Source organism: Malania oleifera, chromosome 4, assembly GCF_029873635.1.
Source record: "Malania oleifera isolate guangnan ecotype guangnan chromosome 4, ASM2987363v1, whole genome shotgun sequence".
Taxonomy (NCBI): Eukaryota; Viridiplantae; Streptophyta; class Magnoliopsida; order Santalales; family Ximeniaceae; genus Malania; species Malania oleifera.
Window position 1 is genome coordinate 110,296,502 of NC_080420.1, and position 14,860 is coordinate 110,311,361.

The following is a 14,860-nucleotide window of genomic DNA, read 5'->3' on the forward strand; positions in this document are numbered from 1 at the left end:
TTTTATGTTGTTAATGGTATGTGTGTTAGAAAATAGACAGTTTATTTTTTACTAGTTTCAAACCTTCTTTATATTATATTATCAATGAAAATTGAAAATTGACAAGTAGTTAGTTTGTTATACTGTTACATTGATACTATTGTTTTTTTTTTTTTTCTTCCTATAATAAGTTTATTAATTTAATATATTTAATCCCATTAGTTTAAGTAGTATTTTCAATGTAATATATGTTATTATGTTTGACAAAAATTCTTACACATATTCCTTTATATATTTTTTCTACTTTGCTTTAATACAAATTAAACTGTCAACCCAAACCAACCCACCAATATTCAGTTTGACCCAAACCGACTAAACCACATCCTTGACGGTTCGATTAAGGATTGATTTCTTGTAAAACTGATAAGATTGAATTGATTGAAATTTTAGGCTCAATCTGACCCATAAACATCTCTATTTTGTTAGGAACCTGTGAGCATCCAGAAAGATGTGACACCAAAGATTTAACGTGGTTCGGTTAATATCGACCTACGTCCACAGAGCACACACCAAATATTCATGATTTCGCTGAAAAATTACAATTCTCACTCTCTTTCTCTCCCTCTCCCTCCTCTTTCTCCTCTCTGGTCTCTGATTCTCTGAGCTTCTCATTGTTTCTATTACATTTCTTAGCTCTCCATTTATAGAGCTGAAATTTAAAACACAATTAATACATAATCATTCAAAACATGGGAAGTTACAATGGAGATATAAAATGGAGATAAATGCACCGTGTTTTCCAACTCAGCTCCATGAATAGACCGCGTCTCCAACTCAGCTCCAGCTCCTAGCTATCTTCTAGCTCCAACTACAACAATCTCCCACTTGGAGATAGAGACGCCTCCTCAATCAGTATCATGAATAAGTGATGTGCTCAAAATATGTCTTCAGGCATAAAGACCAACTGAAGTTGAACACAACTTCAGTTTCTCTGTAGTCACCATCTTCTTGTCTGCTCGATTCCTGCGGACTAATCTGATGGCTGTCAGTTTCACAATTGGTGTAAAGATGCCGGTGTAGTCAATCCTTTTCTTCTGCTCAAAGCCTTTGACTACCAACCGAGGTTTGTACCTTCTAGAGCCGTCATGCTCATCTTCGATTCCGTACACCCACTTGTTGTGAAGGCCTTTGGGCAACTCAGCTAGTCCCCACTTTCTGTTGGAGGTGAGGGACTTCATCTCATCCTTCATCGCAAGCTCCCACTTGCTTGTATCTGCCACCTGAAATGCTTCATCATAGCATTTGGGTTCTCCTCCATCTGTAGGAAGTAAGTAATCAATATACCTTCTGTTTGGTACATGAGATCGAGTAGATCTCCTAAGCTCCGGAGCTGGAGTAGGAGACGGTAGTGCGACGATTTGCTCCACTAGTTCCTCCACCTGAGGATTCTCGGCATTTTGCTGTTGTGTCCCGACACATTCTGGATTGGACTAGTTCTAGTCTCTTCTTCTTTGGGGCATGAATGTTTATCTGGAAACTAACCCTCTTCTGTTTCCTGACTATACAATCCTCACACATGTCAATTTGCACTGACTGTAGATCACTCAATTTTTCCTTTGAGTGCATCACCTTGAGTCCCTTCTCGCTCATGTGACCAAGTCGTTGGTGCCAGATGTTGTTGTCGTCATTTCTTGCAGCAACTGAAATAGACATGGAGGCATTGGAGGTTAGAAAAAGTGTTCCGCTTTTCTTACCTCGTGCAATCGTTAGTACACCCTTTGAAACTTTCCATTTATCGCTAATGAATTTCGTCGTGTATCCCTTATCTTCCAGCTGACCAACTGAGATCGAATTCTTCCTCAGGTCTGGAATATATTTGATATCCTTCAGCTTTCACACTGACCCGTTTATATTGATCTTCACGACTCCCTTGTCGGTTACATCGCAAGGTTGATTGTTGGCAAGGTACACCTTACCAAAATTACTTGGTGTGTACTCCTCTAGGCAATCTCTGCAGCAAGTGGCATGAAATGAGGCTCCGGAGTCTAAGACCCAAGACTCCTGCTTGCTTTCCAAAGAGCAGATCAACATCTCATCATTTTTGGAAACAATATTTGCTTCTATCTTTGCCCTCGTCTCATATTCGTTCTTTTGACTCCTGCACTAGTTCTTGTAATTACCAGTTTTTTCATAGTTCCAACACTTAATAACTTTTGTACTCTGGGAACCTGTGTCTTGAGTACCTCTAGGATTTCTGGATTTAGACCGCCTGGGCCTAGATTTGCTACGATTGTTTGATTGTGCATGCATGTTTCCTCTGCCTTAACTCTCCATGTTCAAGGCTAAACTCGAAGTGTAGCCATGGTTCAACTACATTCTGATTTCCTTCGTTAAAATCATGTTAACGACCTCATCATATACAAGTTTCGATTTTCCTGCGGAGCTACTGATGGCAGTAACGATACCATTCCAACTTTCAAGCAACTGACTGAGAATTAGTAGGATCCGAATCTCATTATCAAACGTTATCCCGACTGAGGCGAGTTGATTAGACAACTCATTGAAGTTATTTAAATGCCTTCTGAAACTTTCACCTGCAGACTTGCTCATCGTAAATAGTTTTATCATGAGATGTACCTTGTTTGTGACTGAAGGCTGCTCGTACATATTAGAGAGCGCATTCATCAAAGACTTGGTGGATGTTATATACTTGATATTGAACACCACATATTTCGACAACGTCATTCTAATGGTACCGAGGGAATTTTGATCAAGCAACTCACACTCGTCCTCGTTCATGGATGTTGGCTTACCCTTCAACGGTAAGTGCAATTCCTTCCCAAACAAATAATCTTCTATCTGCATCTTCCAGAAACCGAAATTGTTGCCATTAAACATTTCGATTTTTGAGCTCTTTTCATTCGACATCTCGATTCGCTAATCTAGAGATGGAATTAGCTTAAATGGATAGGGCGGTTGGATCCAGATTGATAAAAAACCCTAGAAATGGTTCAAGTCGCTCGAAAAATAGACCCAAAATGACTTCAAAAAGCTCAATCAAAGTTTGGTCAAACCTCGGTCAACTCTATTGACGTGGCAGATGCTGACGTGTCACCCCATTGACGTGGCAGATGACATGGCACCTGTTCACATGGCAGTGGGGTCGACTTGCTGTCATGGCAGGGGTGGGGCCCACCTGCTGACGTGGCACTCGGTTGGCTGATGTGGCACTCTGACGGCGGCTAACTCAGCGTTGCTAACGTGGCCGCGCGGGTCAGATCCGGTTCTTGTGGACCGGGTATTGAGTTAATCCGATCTGAGTCATCTTTCGGGTCGGGTTGAGACGGTCCGGGCAAGGAAGACGCGTGCAACCGCGTGCGGCGTGTGACTAGCGCGTGGCGAGGCGTCTTGCTTCGGCAAGGCGAGTGAGGGCATGTAAGGCTTCGTCTGGACTCCGTTCGAGCTTCGGCTTGCACCGTTCTCTTCGTCTCGGCGAGCTGAATGCGATAGTGGCCTCAAAACTTAGTTTTGAGCCATTGGACAGAGCTCTGATTTCGGGATCACTTCCAATTTGGCTTTTCTGCTCCAACTTGGCTTTGATACCTCTTGTTAGGAACTTGTGAGCATCCAGAAAGATGTGACACCAAAGATTTAACGTGGTTCGGTCAATATCAACCTACATCCACGGAGTACACACTAAATATTCATTATTTCGCCGAAAAATTACAATTCTCACTCTCTCTCTCTCCCTCTCCCTCCTCTTTCTCCTCTCTGCTCTCCGACTCTCTGAGCTTCTCACTGTTTCTATTACATTTCTCAGCTCTTTATTTATAGAGCTGAAATTTAAAACACAATTAATACATAATCAATCAAAACATGGGAAGTTACAATGGAGAGATAAAATGGAGATTAATGCACTGCATTTTCCAACTCAGCTCGATGAATGGACCGCGTCTCCAACTCAGCTCCAGCTCCTGACTGTCTTCTGGCTCCAACTACAACAATGGGTGTAACGACCTGCTTAATTTACTAGTTTTTATTTTTATTTTTATTTTTATTTTTATACTATGATAATCTACATGCTCTAATACCATACTGGGGTAAACCCAATCATTAACCTAAGCAACGAGAAGCAGAAATTAATTAAACATAACCATATGTAAATATATATACAATACCAATACCAGCGTACTAACATGTTTCCCCAAAATATACACATATATCAGTTTCCCAAAATACCCTCAACTATGCTGGGATATACAAAAATCTTCCACAATACTCACTTCACTGACAGGGCACTACTGATTATCTGCGAGCCTAGTCTGCTCGCCTACCTAGATCACTTGAAAAATTATTCAACACTGGGATGAGCCAACGCTCCATAAGACGAAATATGCTATTACTAGTGTGTGACAAATGAGTTATAATGTTATGAAAATTTGTTTTCATATAAACAAGTATAACTGACTATGTAAATACAGTATAAGTAATAAAATTCACCTCCTTTCCATGTTGCTTAACATAACAGTATTGTTGGTTATTATTCAAAATACTTCTAAAGTATATAAGTATGTTCCCAGTTTCTGTAAATCTGTATGTACGTAATACTAACTGAAAACTTTCCCTATGGATAGCTGTGTGTCATGATTTAACCCCTCATGACAGGGTTGGGCAGCCTGTAGGCGGGATCTACACTGGTTGACCGACCAGGGTAAATCACTATACTCCATTGGTCTGATCTGCCCACCTCAACCCATATCTGATGGGGAGCTTGTCCACGTTAAGGGCCTAGGTGATCGACCTACTATCACGTATTATCTAAATAAGTGGTTGCACTCATAACATAACATAATATCTGTAGCAACGATACCGTGCTTTGTAACTGCATAGTCCAATAAGGTCTGATACCATATAATATATTTCTATATACAACTATCTGATTTACCATAATTCTAAAATAACCATAACTGTAATCTATACATCATAGTACTGAGAACTGCATAATCATAATACTGAAGTTCGTATAATCATGGTACTGAAATTTGTATAATCATGATACTAGAATTCGTATAATTATGGTACTGAAATTCGTAAAATCATGATGCTAAAATTCGTAAAACATATCTCTGTACTATAACCATATTCTCAAGTCACCCCATACTTAAATACATCATTTTCATAATTTAATAAACTGTATAATATTTTAAAATTTTTTAGTATAACATATTTTCCTTACTTGACTACTGGAAAGCCCCTATAGTTTACTGGCTTAACACCTGCAGGGCCTCCTACACAACATCCTGAAAATCATAAATTCCAGAACAAAACATCAATATTTCTTGAGCTATATCATTTCCTATAACTGTCAGAAGGCAAAAAATGAGCTAAAAGGTCTTATCCTGAATTTGGGATGAAATCCAACTTCGTTTCACCAACGATCCGCTCTGGCAGACTTGTTGAAAATTTCTCCAAGAGCGTCGTGGTGGTTTCGGATCATCGATCCGCCGTTTGACGGGGCCGAAAACGAAGAGAGAAGTGAGAGGATCCGTAGGAGAGAGAGAGAGAGAGAGAGAGAGAGAGAAAGAGAGAGAGAGAGAGAGAGAGAGAGAGAGAGAGAGAGCTGTGGAAATGTGATAAAAATCCGATTTTTCACTACTTATAGGGTCAGATTCGTTGACGAGACACGTCACCTTGTCAATGAGTCTTTAATTAAATTCGTCGACAAAACCTTGTATTCGTCGACGAAATTCAGAGTAGTCCATTCTTCGCTCGGTAGTTTCTCGTCAACGAAATCTTACCTTCGTCTACGAGGTGCTGAAGACCTTCGTCAACGAAACCCTGTATTCGTCGACGAATTTCCTTATGCACTCGTCGACGAACCCATGTATTCGTCAACGAAGTCTACTACCTCCTTTTGTTCCTGTTTCCATTTTCCTCCCTCTTTATTATTAAAATAATATTATTCTTTGGGTCACTACAATGGGTGTGTACCGGGTCGGATGGATCTGACCCGCCGGCTAATTGTTGAGAATTCCACTTGTGAGCTTGTCCCACATTGGAAAATTAAAGTGGATGGTAGGTGCTTATATACATTGATGGACCCAAGACCCAAATGGCTTGAGCTTTTGGGTCAAGTTGGTGTTCACCCATGTGTATCAAGCCCACCCATGGGTTCCTCCGGTCCTAACAAGTGGTATTAGAGTTGACGGTTCGTAACTCTGGGTGAGCGATATCGTAAAAGTCGAGACGGGAAGCTAATTCTCCTGACGTGCTAACAGTTGGACGACCAAGTGTGTGGCTGAAGCCAATAAGGATCATCTGGGCTGTTGATGGATCCGAATAGGGTCAAGACGTGAGAGGTAGGATTGGTTCGGAGGCACATGGAATGCAATCTGACGCACGTAAGGCGCTAGTGGTAAGGCCCACTTGAGCAACTATTGGAGAATTGTCCTAAAAGGGAGAGGATTTTCATTCAAGGGGGAGCAACTGGAACTCACAAGTAAGGGGGAGATTGTTGAGAATTCCACTTGTGAGATTGTCCCACATTGAAAAATTAAAGTGGATGATAGGTGTTTATATACATGGATCGACCCAAGACCTAAATGGCTTGAGCTTTTGGGTCAAGTTGGTGTTCACCCATGTATATCAAACCCACCCATGAGCTCCTCCAGTCCTAACATATTTAGACATCATATAAGCATCTATTAGTACAATTGGAAAGGGAAGCACAACACTATCGAATAAAATTGGAAAAAAATGTAATGCAACCATGGGGGAGGTCTTTTATCGATGAAATCACGAGGCTTAATAGACCGATTCCCATGATACTTTATTAGAATTGGGCTAAGACTATGTTGATATTGTGCCATAATAAGTTTAAAATGAAAAGAATAATGCCCTGGTCAGCGAGACCTGGGGGCAGAGGACGCTAATTTGTAGGTTTGGTGTCTTACCAGGGGGTGCAAAGGGCTCGTTGGTGGCTAAAGTTCCTATATAATAAAAAAAAAAAAAGAATAAAATTTTAGTTGTTAAAAGGGAATTGAGGGAGAGTGTGGTTATCCTCTTTTGTCTCAATTTCTCCTTTTTAAAAGCAAAAAAATGGATTTAAAGTGTTTGGTAATTAATTTTTTTAACTTTTAAAAGTCATCTTTTATCTTTTTGGGGTATTTTTAAAAGTTAAAAATTTGGAATTTTTAAAAGGATCTCCAATAAATTATTTTATTCAATCGTTGTTCTTAATTTTTTCAAATATTATAAAATTAGCAAAGTATTAATTATATATATATTTTAAAATATAAATTCATTTTAGTTATTTTAATATTTTTACCCTATGTTTGGACAGACTTTGGATTTAAATTTGTATTTAGTTTATATAAGATGTGATACACAGTTTTTTTAAAATTTATCCAAATCTAAATCTAAGGTTTGAAATTCATGCTCTCAAACGCAACATTAGGCACCTTATAACTTTTTTATCAAACACTCAAAGTTAACTTCGTCTTTCTACTAACTCCTTTTCTGTAAATATTTTTAAAATAATAACAATAAACTCTTTTTCATTGGTTCTTTTTTAAATATTATTTTAAAAGTCGGGAGGGGCCAAACTAAGCTTAAATGGACTATCTTTTAGATTTTGTTGCAATAAAAATTAAGAAAAGTGCATTTTAAGTATTTTTTTTTTTTTTAGATTAAAAGTGATGTAATTATTGCCAAACAAATTATTTTGAAAATTTTGCGGGGATGGACTAAAAGAAATCGTATAGTATTTTGACTTTATTGGATGGAGGCCTAGTTTTCTTCTTGACTATATTTTTCAGTCATTTTATTACAAGAAATCTAAAGTGTTGCACTTAAACAAAAATAAACTTAAACCGCCTTGTTATACTCAAAAAAATAAATTGAGTATAATTAACAAGGCCATTATACACTCCTAATAATAAAAATAATACCTTTGCACAAATTCATCAAATATATTCATGCTCATGATTTGACACCTCAAATTTCTTAAGGTCAACAAGTTATGTGGTGATAAAAAATTCTTGTTAATCCAAATATAATGAAAAGAAAAATACCAATCAAAAGTATACAAAAGTAGTGTTTAGGAGAATACATTTTGGATCTTAGAATTTGAGTTTATGTAAATTGGTAAAAAATTAAATTCAATTTTATATTGCACTCTTGTTTGAATGAATATAAACCTAAATCAAAAGTTTGAGCTACATGATTGGTCTTTTGGTCATGGGCTGGCATTTGGAATGAGACGCAAACAGTCTACTTATCTCCCTTTTAAATGAGAAAATAAATAAAAAATATTAGAAAAAAATTAAAAAACTATGCATTTTTAAAAACCCAGTTAAAAATTTATAAAATTATAATTTTTAAATTTAATTTAAAAAAAAAGTAAAAATGACATGTACAAGAAATTCTACACTTTAAAACTATCTTCTACCACTGATTTATTTTAACCATTTTAAGTTTCAAATAATTTATACACTTTCCAAATAAAACCTACCAAAAGCCACATGCATAAGCTCATATATATATATATATATATATATATATTCTCATCAATCAAAAAATCTTACCAATAGTAAACAAACACACATATACTAATTGAGATTAATAAGCCCAACTATAATTTTTTTAAGAAAAAGAAATAAATAAAATATCAAAAAACTAAAGGAAACTTCAAAAAATATTAAGAAATTCCAAAAATTTATATGAATGAATTTTTTCATATTTGGTTATCAAAGGAAGTGAAAAGAAAATAAAGCATACATAGTAAATTAATAAAAAAATTTTGATTTGCACATCATTAACATTTAAAAAAAAAATTGAATCATATTATAAATAAGTTTTATTTTTAATAGTATTTAATGTCGTGAACAAATATATTGAAAAATAATTTATTCCTTATTTTTCTTACATCAAATGAAGTCCATAATCTAGAGGGACCCTAAAACAATAGATAAGCTACCTATTACTATTATATATAATGTGGAGATGTGATTGAATTGATGGTTGAGGAACTAATTAAATTAATGAAGAATATTTTCTCATGTTGAAATTTCTTAAGTCTTATGTCAAGATTAGACCATAAATATGGAGGAAACACGAATTAAAAAGATAAGCAAAATATGAAAATGAAATTGATGTGATTAAAAGTATATGCACATTGAAAATCCTAATGCTGCTTTTAGAAGAGCATACATATTGACTCAAGAGTTTTTGAATTTTTAGACAAAATATAGGTGAAATAAAATTTACATAATTTTACACTAAAATTCAAATAGAGAGATCAATAAACACATGCATATGATAAAATTTTTATTATCTCTATATGTCGTAGAGTTGATGCCATGCGTTAGGATCAGTGTCACACGACAAGTGACCTGATTTTGTCGATAAGTTTGACTCACGACACATAGTCAACATTTACATTTTAATCAAGAGCTTAAAAGCCAAAAATAAAAATAAAAAAAAAAAGTTATTATGAATGGACGAATGTGGTTGCCATTCATCCATATCATGTCCACATTTTCATATCCCTATGAACCTATCGTATATGTTTGCACTAATTCATATCCCTACGAACCTGCCCTATATGTTTGCACTAATAAAATTAGCATTAGGTAACTTGTGAAGGCTATAAATACCTTCTCCCACATAGCCAGTGGAGTAGGAAAAAGAAGAAGAGAGAAAGATAGAAGTAGAAAGAAAGGGGAGAGATATAAAATAAATAAGGAGAGAGTTATTTTGTATAAGGTCATATCCACGTCATATTGTGATTCCTCCCGAAATAGTGAAACTTTGATCAAATCCACCCATGGAGTAGGTATATTCGAACCACGTAAAATCTCTGTGTCGTCTTCATTTATTTTTCTGTTCATCTCTATTTATTTTATTATTAATTCTTGCATCATTTTATAACACGTTATCAGCACGAGACTATAACCAACTGACACATTTTTATATATCTATACAGCCTTAATGGACAGTTTTATTTCTATTCATACAACCTTAATGGCCAGTTTTATTTTTGTACCACCTATATATATATATTTATATATATATATATATATATATATATATCTCCCGAAGAGATAGTTCTCCTGAAAAAGTAATATATATAAATTTCTCGTCTACATATTTAATCTCTCGAAAAGATAGATGTCTTAAAGAGACTATATAATTAATCTCTAAAAGATATGGTAAATACTTACCTCCCGAAGAGGGTATATATTTAACCTCACGAAAAGATGTTAAAATTCACCTCCTAAAGAAGTAAAACGTTTATCCTCCAAATGAGGTAGTATATTTAACCTCCGGAAGAGGTGATAATTTATTACCCAATTTAATATTGTACATTGGAATCATACTCCTCAAGAGTCTAAATTGAGAAAAATAAAATAATGTTCCGGAAGAAATATATTTAAGTAATCTCGGAAGGGTGAAAATAATATTATATTATTATTATTATAGTTTTATTTCAACTTTTACATTCTATTTTTACAAATTACCTTATTATTATTGTTAATTTATTTACATGTCAAATATAAGTAAAATTGAATTTATTCTATTTGACATCAAAATGCAATAATTATAAATAATATATTCTTGATGTCAAAGTGTAATGAATTTGGAAAATACTATTTTAGATGGAAATACCGCATTCTTGTAGGATTGCGTAAAAGTCATGATTTTCTTTATGCATGTATGTATGATGGTGTGTGGAAGGTGTATGGAGTAGGCGGCTTATTAAGAAAATATTATATATTATTATATATATTTAATCATGCATGGGCTCAAATGTATTTGGCTATTGTATTTTATATTTAGCTTCCCATCTAATTAATAATTCTTCTCTTATCATTGTTATCTCTAATTAGAGGAAGAATTAAATATTGAATACCTCACTACTAAAGACCCACTTATCTTACGGAAAATTTTTAAATGATATATTTGACCATCAGATTTTACCAAACTCTTGATATAAATGGTTGCACTTGAAGTTGCTAGATTTTAAAACAATCAGTAAATATCATTCAACTTTACATAAAATTAGCTCGAAGCTAAAACTATGCGGTGAAAATATTATTGACGAAGACATGCTTGAAAAGATTTTTACTACTTTTCATCCCACTAATATGCTCCTACAATAGCAATACAGGATAGGAAATTTAGTAAATTTTCTGAATTCATATCATGTCTTCTTATTGCTAAGCAAAATAACAAGCTTTTGATAACATATTACTAAACTCGTCCAACTGGTTCGACCCTGTTCCCTGAAGTGAATATGAACATATTTCATGGTCAAGGACAAGGTTAAAGGTATGATCGTGGGCATGGTTGTGACTGTGATTGAAATAATCACTAGCATCGAGACATGAGGTTACGATCCCCCAGAAGAGGAATAACCCCCAGAAGAGCGATATCCCCAGAAGCAGGATAATCAATGATATTACATTGAAACTAGAAATGAAGGTAGTAAAGAATTTCTTTATATTACTTATATTATTTATAGGGAAGAAACAAATTTTAGAAAAATTGTCAACTTTATTTTCTAGTTTATATTATACAAAAATTAAAGCAGTTGAATCATATATTGTCTTGTACCAGAAGTGCAATGACCCAAAGTTATTTACACTTTGGCCTGAATATCTTTGGACATCCCTAAAGATGCAATGATGTATAGAATCATTGAAAATTCACATGGTCATCCACTAACAAACAAGATTATTTTATTAAATGATTTCATGTGTATTACTTACTTTTAAAGAAAGTAATTGTCATTTTAATGAAACAGTATTCCCTACATTAGGGGGAGCAAAATCAGTGCCTGAAGCACAACATGAAATCACATGGAATGCCATGAGTTTAATTCATTTAGATTATCGCACAAATCAAAGTGAATTTGAAGTTCAGAAGATTATCCATTTGCAAGAGATTGCAAATCAATTACCAGATTCTTTTGCAAATACCAAGGCTATATTGAAATCTCATATACCTACTGCATATATTCCAACACGTATCAGCAGCCAGCTAATGAACTTAAACCACAAGTTAAGGGTAGAAGGTCTGTTGGTGCAAAAGATAAAACTCTTAGAAGGAGAAAATTGAAATATGTAAACACTCTAGAAGAGGTCACATAGGTGGATAATCCATTCGACATTCATAAACTCATTTCTCCTGAAAATGAAATTCCTATTATGGAACCTCCTGAAGAGAAAACTCCTCTTGAAGAGGAATCTTCTGAAGAGAAAACTCCGAAGAGACATCCCTTGAAAAGGGACAGGTACCTAAAAATAATAATGAGATCTCAATTCATTAGACAGGAGAAATGTGGGATAGAAATAAAGTTGTTATCAAAACACATTTGAATATGCGATAGCTATTGATATTACCAAAAGTAATAAGGATCCAAACTACCATTACTAGAAGTAATGAGGATCCTGTACTAATATTACCAGAAGTAATGATGACATTACCAGAAGTAATGCAGATCCTGAACCTAAATCTGTTAATGAATGTTGATATAGAAGTGATTGGCCAAAATGGAAAGAGGCAATCACATCGGAATTAAACTCTCTATAAAAAGAATAGTTTTTGGACCTATAGTCCAAACACCAGAAGATATCCAACCTGTTGAATACAAATGAGTATTTGTGCATAAGCGAAATGAAAATAATGAAATTATTCAGTATAAAACAAGGCTTGTGGCACAAGGTTTCTTGCAAAAACCCGAAATTGATTATGAGGAAACATATTCTCCCGTAATGGATGGAATCACTTTTAAATTCTTAATTTGGCTTGCAGTCGCTGAACAACTGAGTATTCATGTTATGGACATAGTAACATCATATCTATATTGTAGGAACCCGAACCAAGAAAAGAAAAGAAGCAAATCATTTTGGCACAGGGTCAAATCGTCGACGGTTTCAAGGAGTCATTTATGAAATATGAACGGGGATATGATTTAAGTATGTTTATAAGGAAATATGATTTTTAGAGCAGATTTTATGTACAGAACGTTACTCATTTCTATGTGGCATGAGTTTAAATTCCATGTAATTATGTATATCAGATTAATATGTTTTTCCCATAACAAGCATGATATGATAATTTTCAGGGAAATTGTACAAGAACCATGATTTTATGAATATTATGTTAAACAATACAGAGAAATCATGTTTAGTATATTATATTATGTGTGATGACCCAAAAATATATATACGATTAAAGCACAATAATAATAAAATAATAAAAATGGTCATTAAGTTAATATCAATACAGAAGTGTTTTTTTCTGTAGGATCTTTGATTCCATGTTTGATGTTTAAGAAAGACCTTATCTAAACGAGTGCTCAGAGACCATTGCGGCTCAATCGCTCCCTAGAGGTTGGCCTGGTCAAAATGGAATTTCATAGGATAAACAGGATAGACACTGTTTGTACACATAAATAAGTATATATACATAAAATAGTGTTTTGACAGACATAATTTGTAGAAATACATAATAAGATAATAATAATATAGGTATCATATGTGGGGCCCACAAGACTATGTGGAGTCCACATGAGTCTCGGAGCCACAAGACACTATTTATATACGTAAATAAGTACATAAAATAATGTTTTGACCGATATATAATTTGTAAAAATATATGATAAAATAATAATAACATAGGTATCCTATGCGGGGCCCACATGAGTCCCGAAGCCGTGTGAAGGTTTACACGAGTCTCGAAACTGTGTAGGGCTCATAAAATCGTATGAGAATTATTGGAATTACGTAGGATCCATTTAGGTCTCAAAGTGGTGTGGGGCCCACATGAGTTTTCAAAATTTAAATTTAATTCTTATTCAAAAATAAATAATAAAATAAATAAATACTAAAAATGGTTCAAAATTAATAATGATAATAATGATTAAGAAAAATAATAAAATAATTAATTAACTAATTGATTAATTAATTAGGTAAGTGATTAATTAAAAATTTATTTAATGGGAATGGTGGCAAGCACTCCCACATGGCCTCCATCCCCATCCCATACTCAACCCATACCTTGCCCATTCTTTAATTTTTAAAAATTATAATTTCACCCATCTCCCCACACTTTTATAAATTTCATTTTTTCCCCAAAATTTTCTTATAAATAGGGAGCTCTCAACCTTCATTTTTCACAACAATTTTTCAAGGAAGAGAAGAATTAGTGAGTGAAAGAAATTGTGGTGGAGAGAGAATTTTTGAGTAAGTTCTCAATCACCCACTCTTTCCGATCTCATTTCTTAGAGATAGTTACAGTATTCGTAAGGAAAAAGGTAAGTAAATTTTGATTATGTTAGTTTTTTTTTATTTAAAATTCATACCCGAGTTTATTTTATAAGTAAATTTCAATTATGTTAATTAGTTCCACAAAATTTCTATGAGTTTATTTTTACGCGTATTTAATTATACCAATTCTATCTTTAATATACATGCATCTATTTTTGGGTTAAGAAATGTTCTAATCTCCTCGGGTAAATTTTCAGCATTTATTTCTATTCAAAAATAAAATTATATATATTTTTAACACAAAAATTGTGTGGCATGAGTTCATTTCTACGTTACATTTTTTATGAAAATATGAGTAAAGATGAGATTTTCACGATATTATTTTAAATTGCATAAATTATAATAAGATGATTTTAAAACCCCTTATGGCAACGAAAGTTCAAAGTTACAGATGCTCGGTACCGTAGCTTAAAGTTTATACGGATCAGAGTGCACCCACACTGTTTACAGAGTGATTATTTATGTTAGTGGATTTCTCCTAAGTGCACACCTGGTTCCAGACCAGGACTTAATAAGGAAAATCTCACTTAAAGTTTACGTACGTTGAT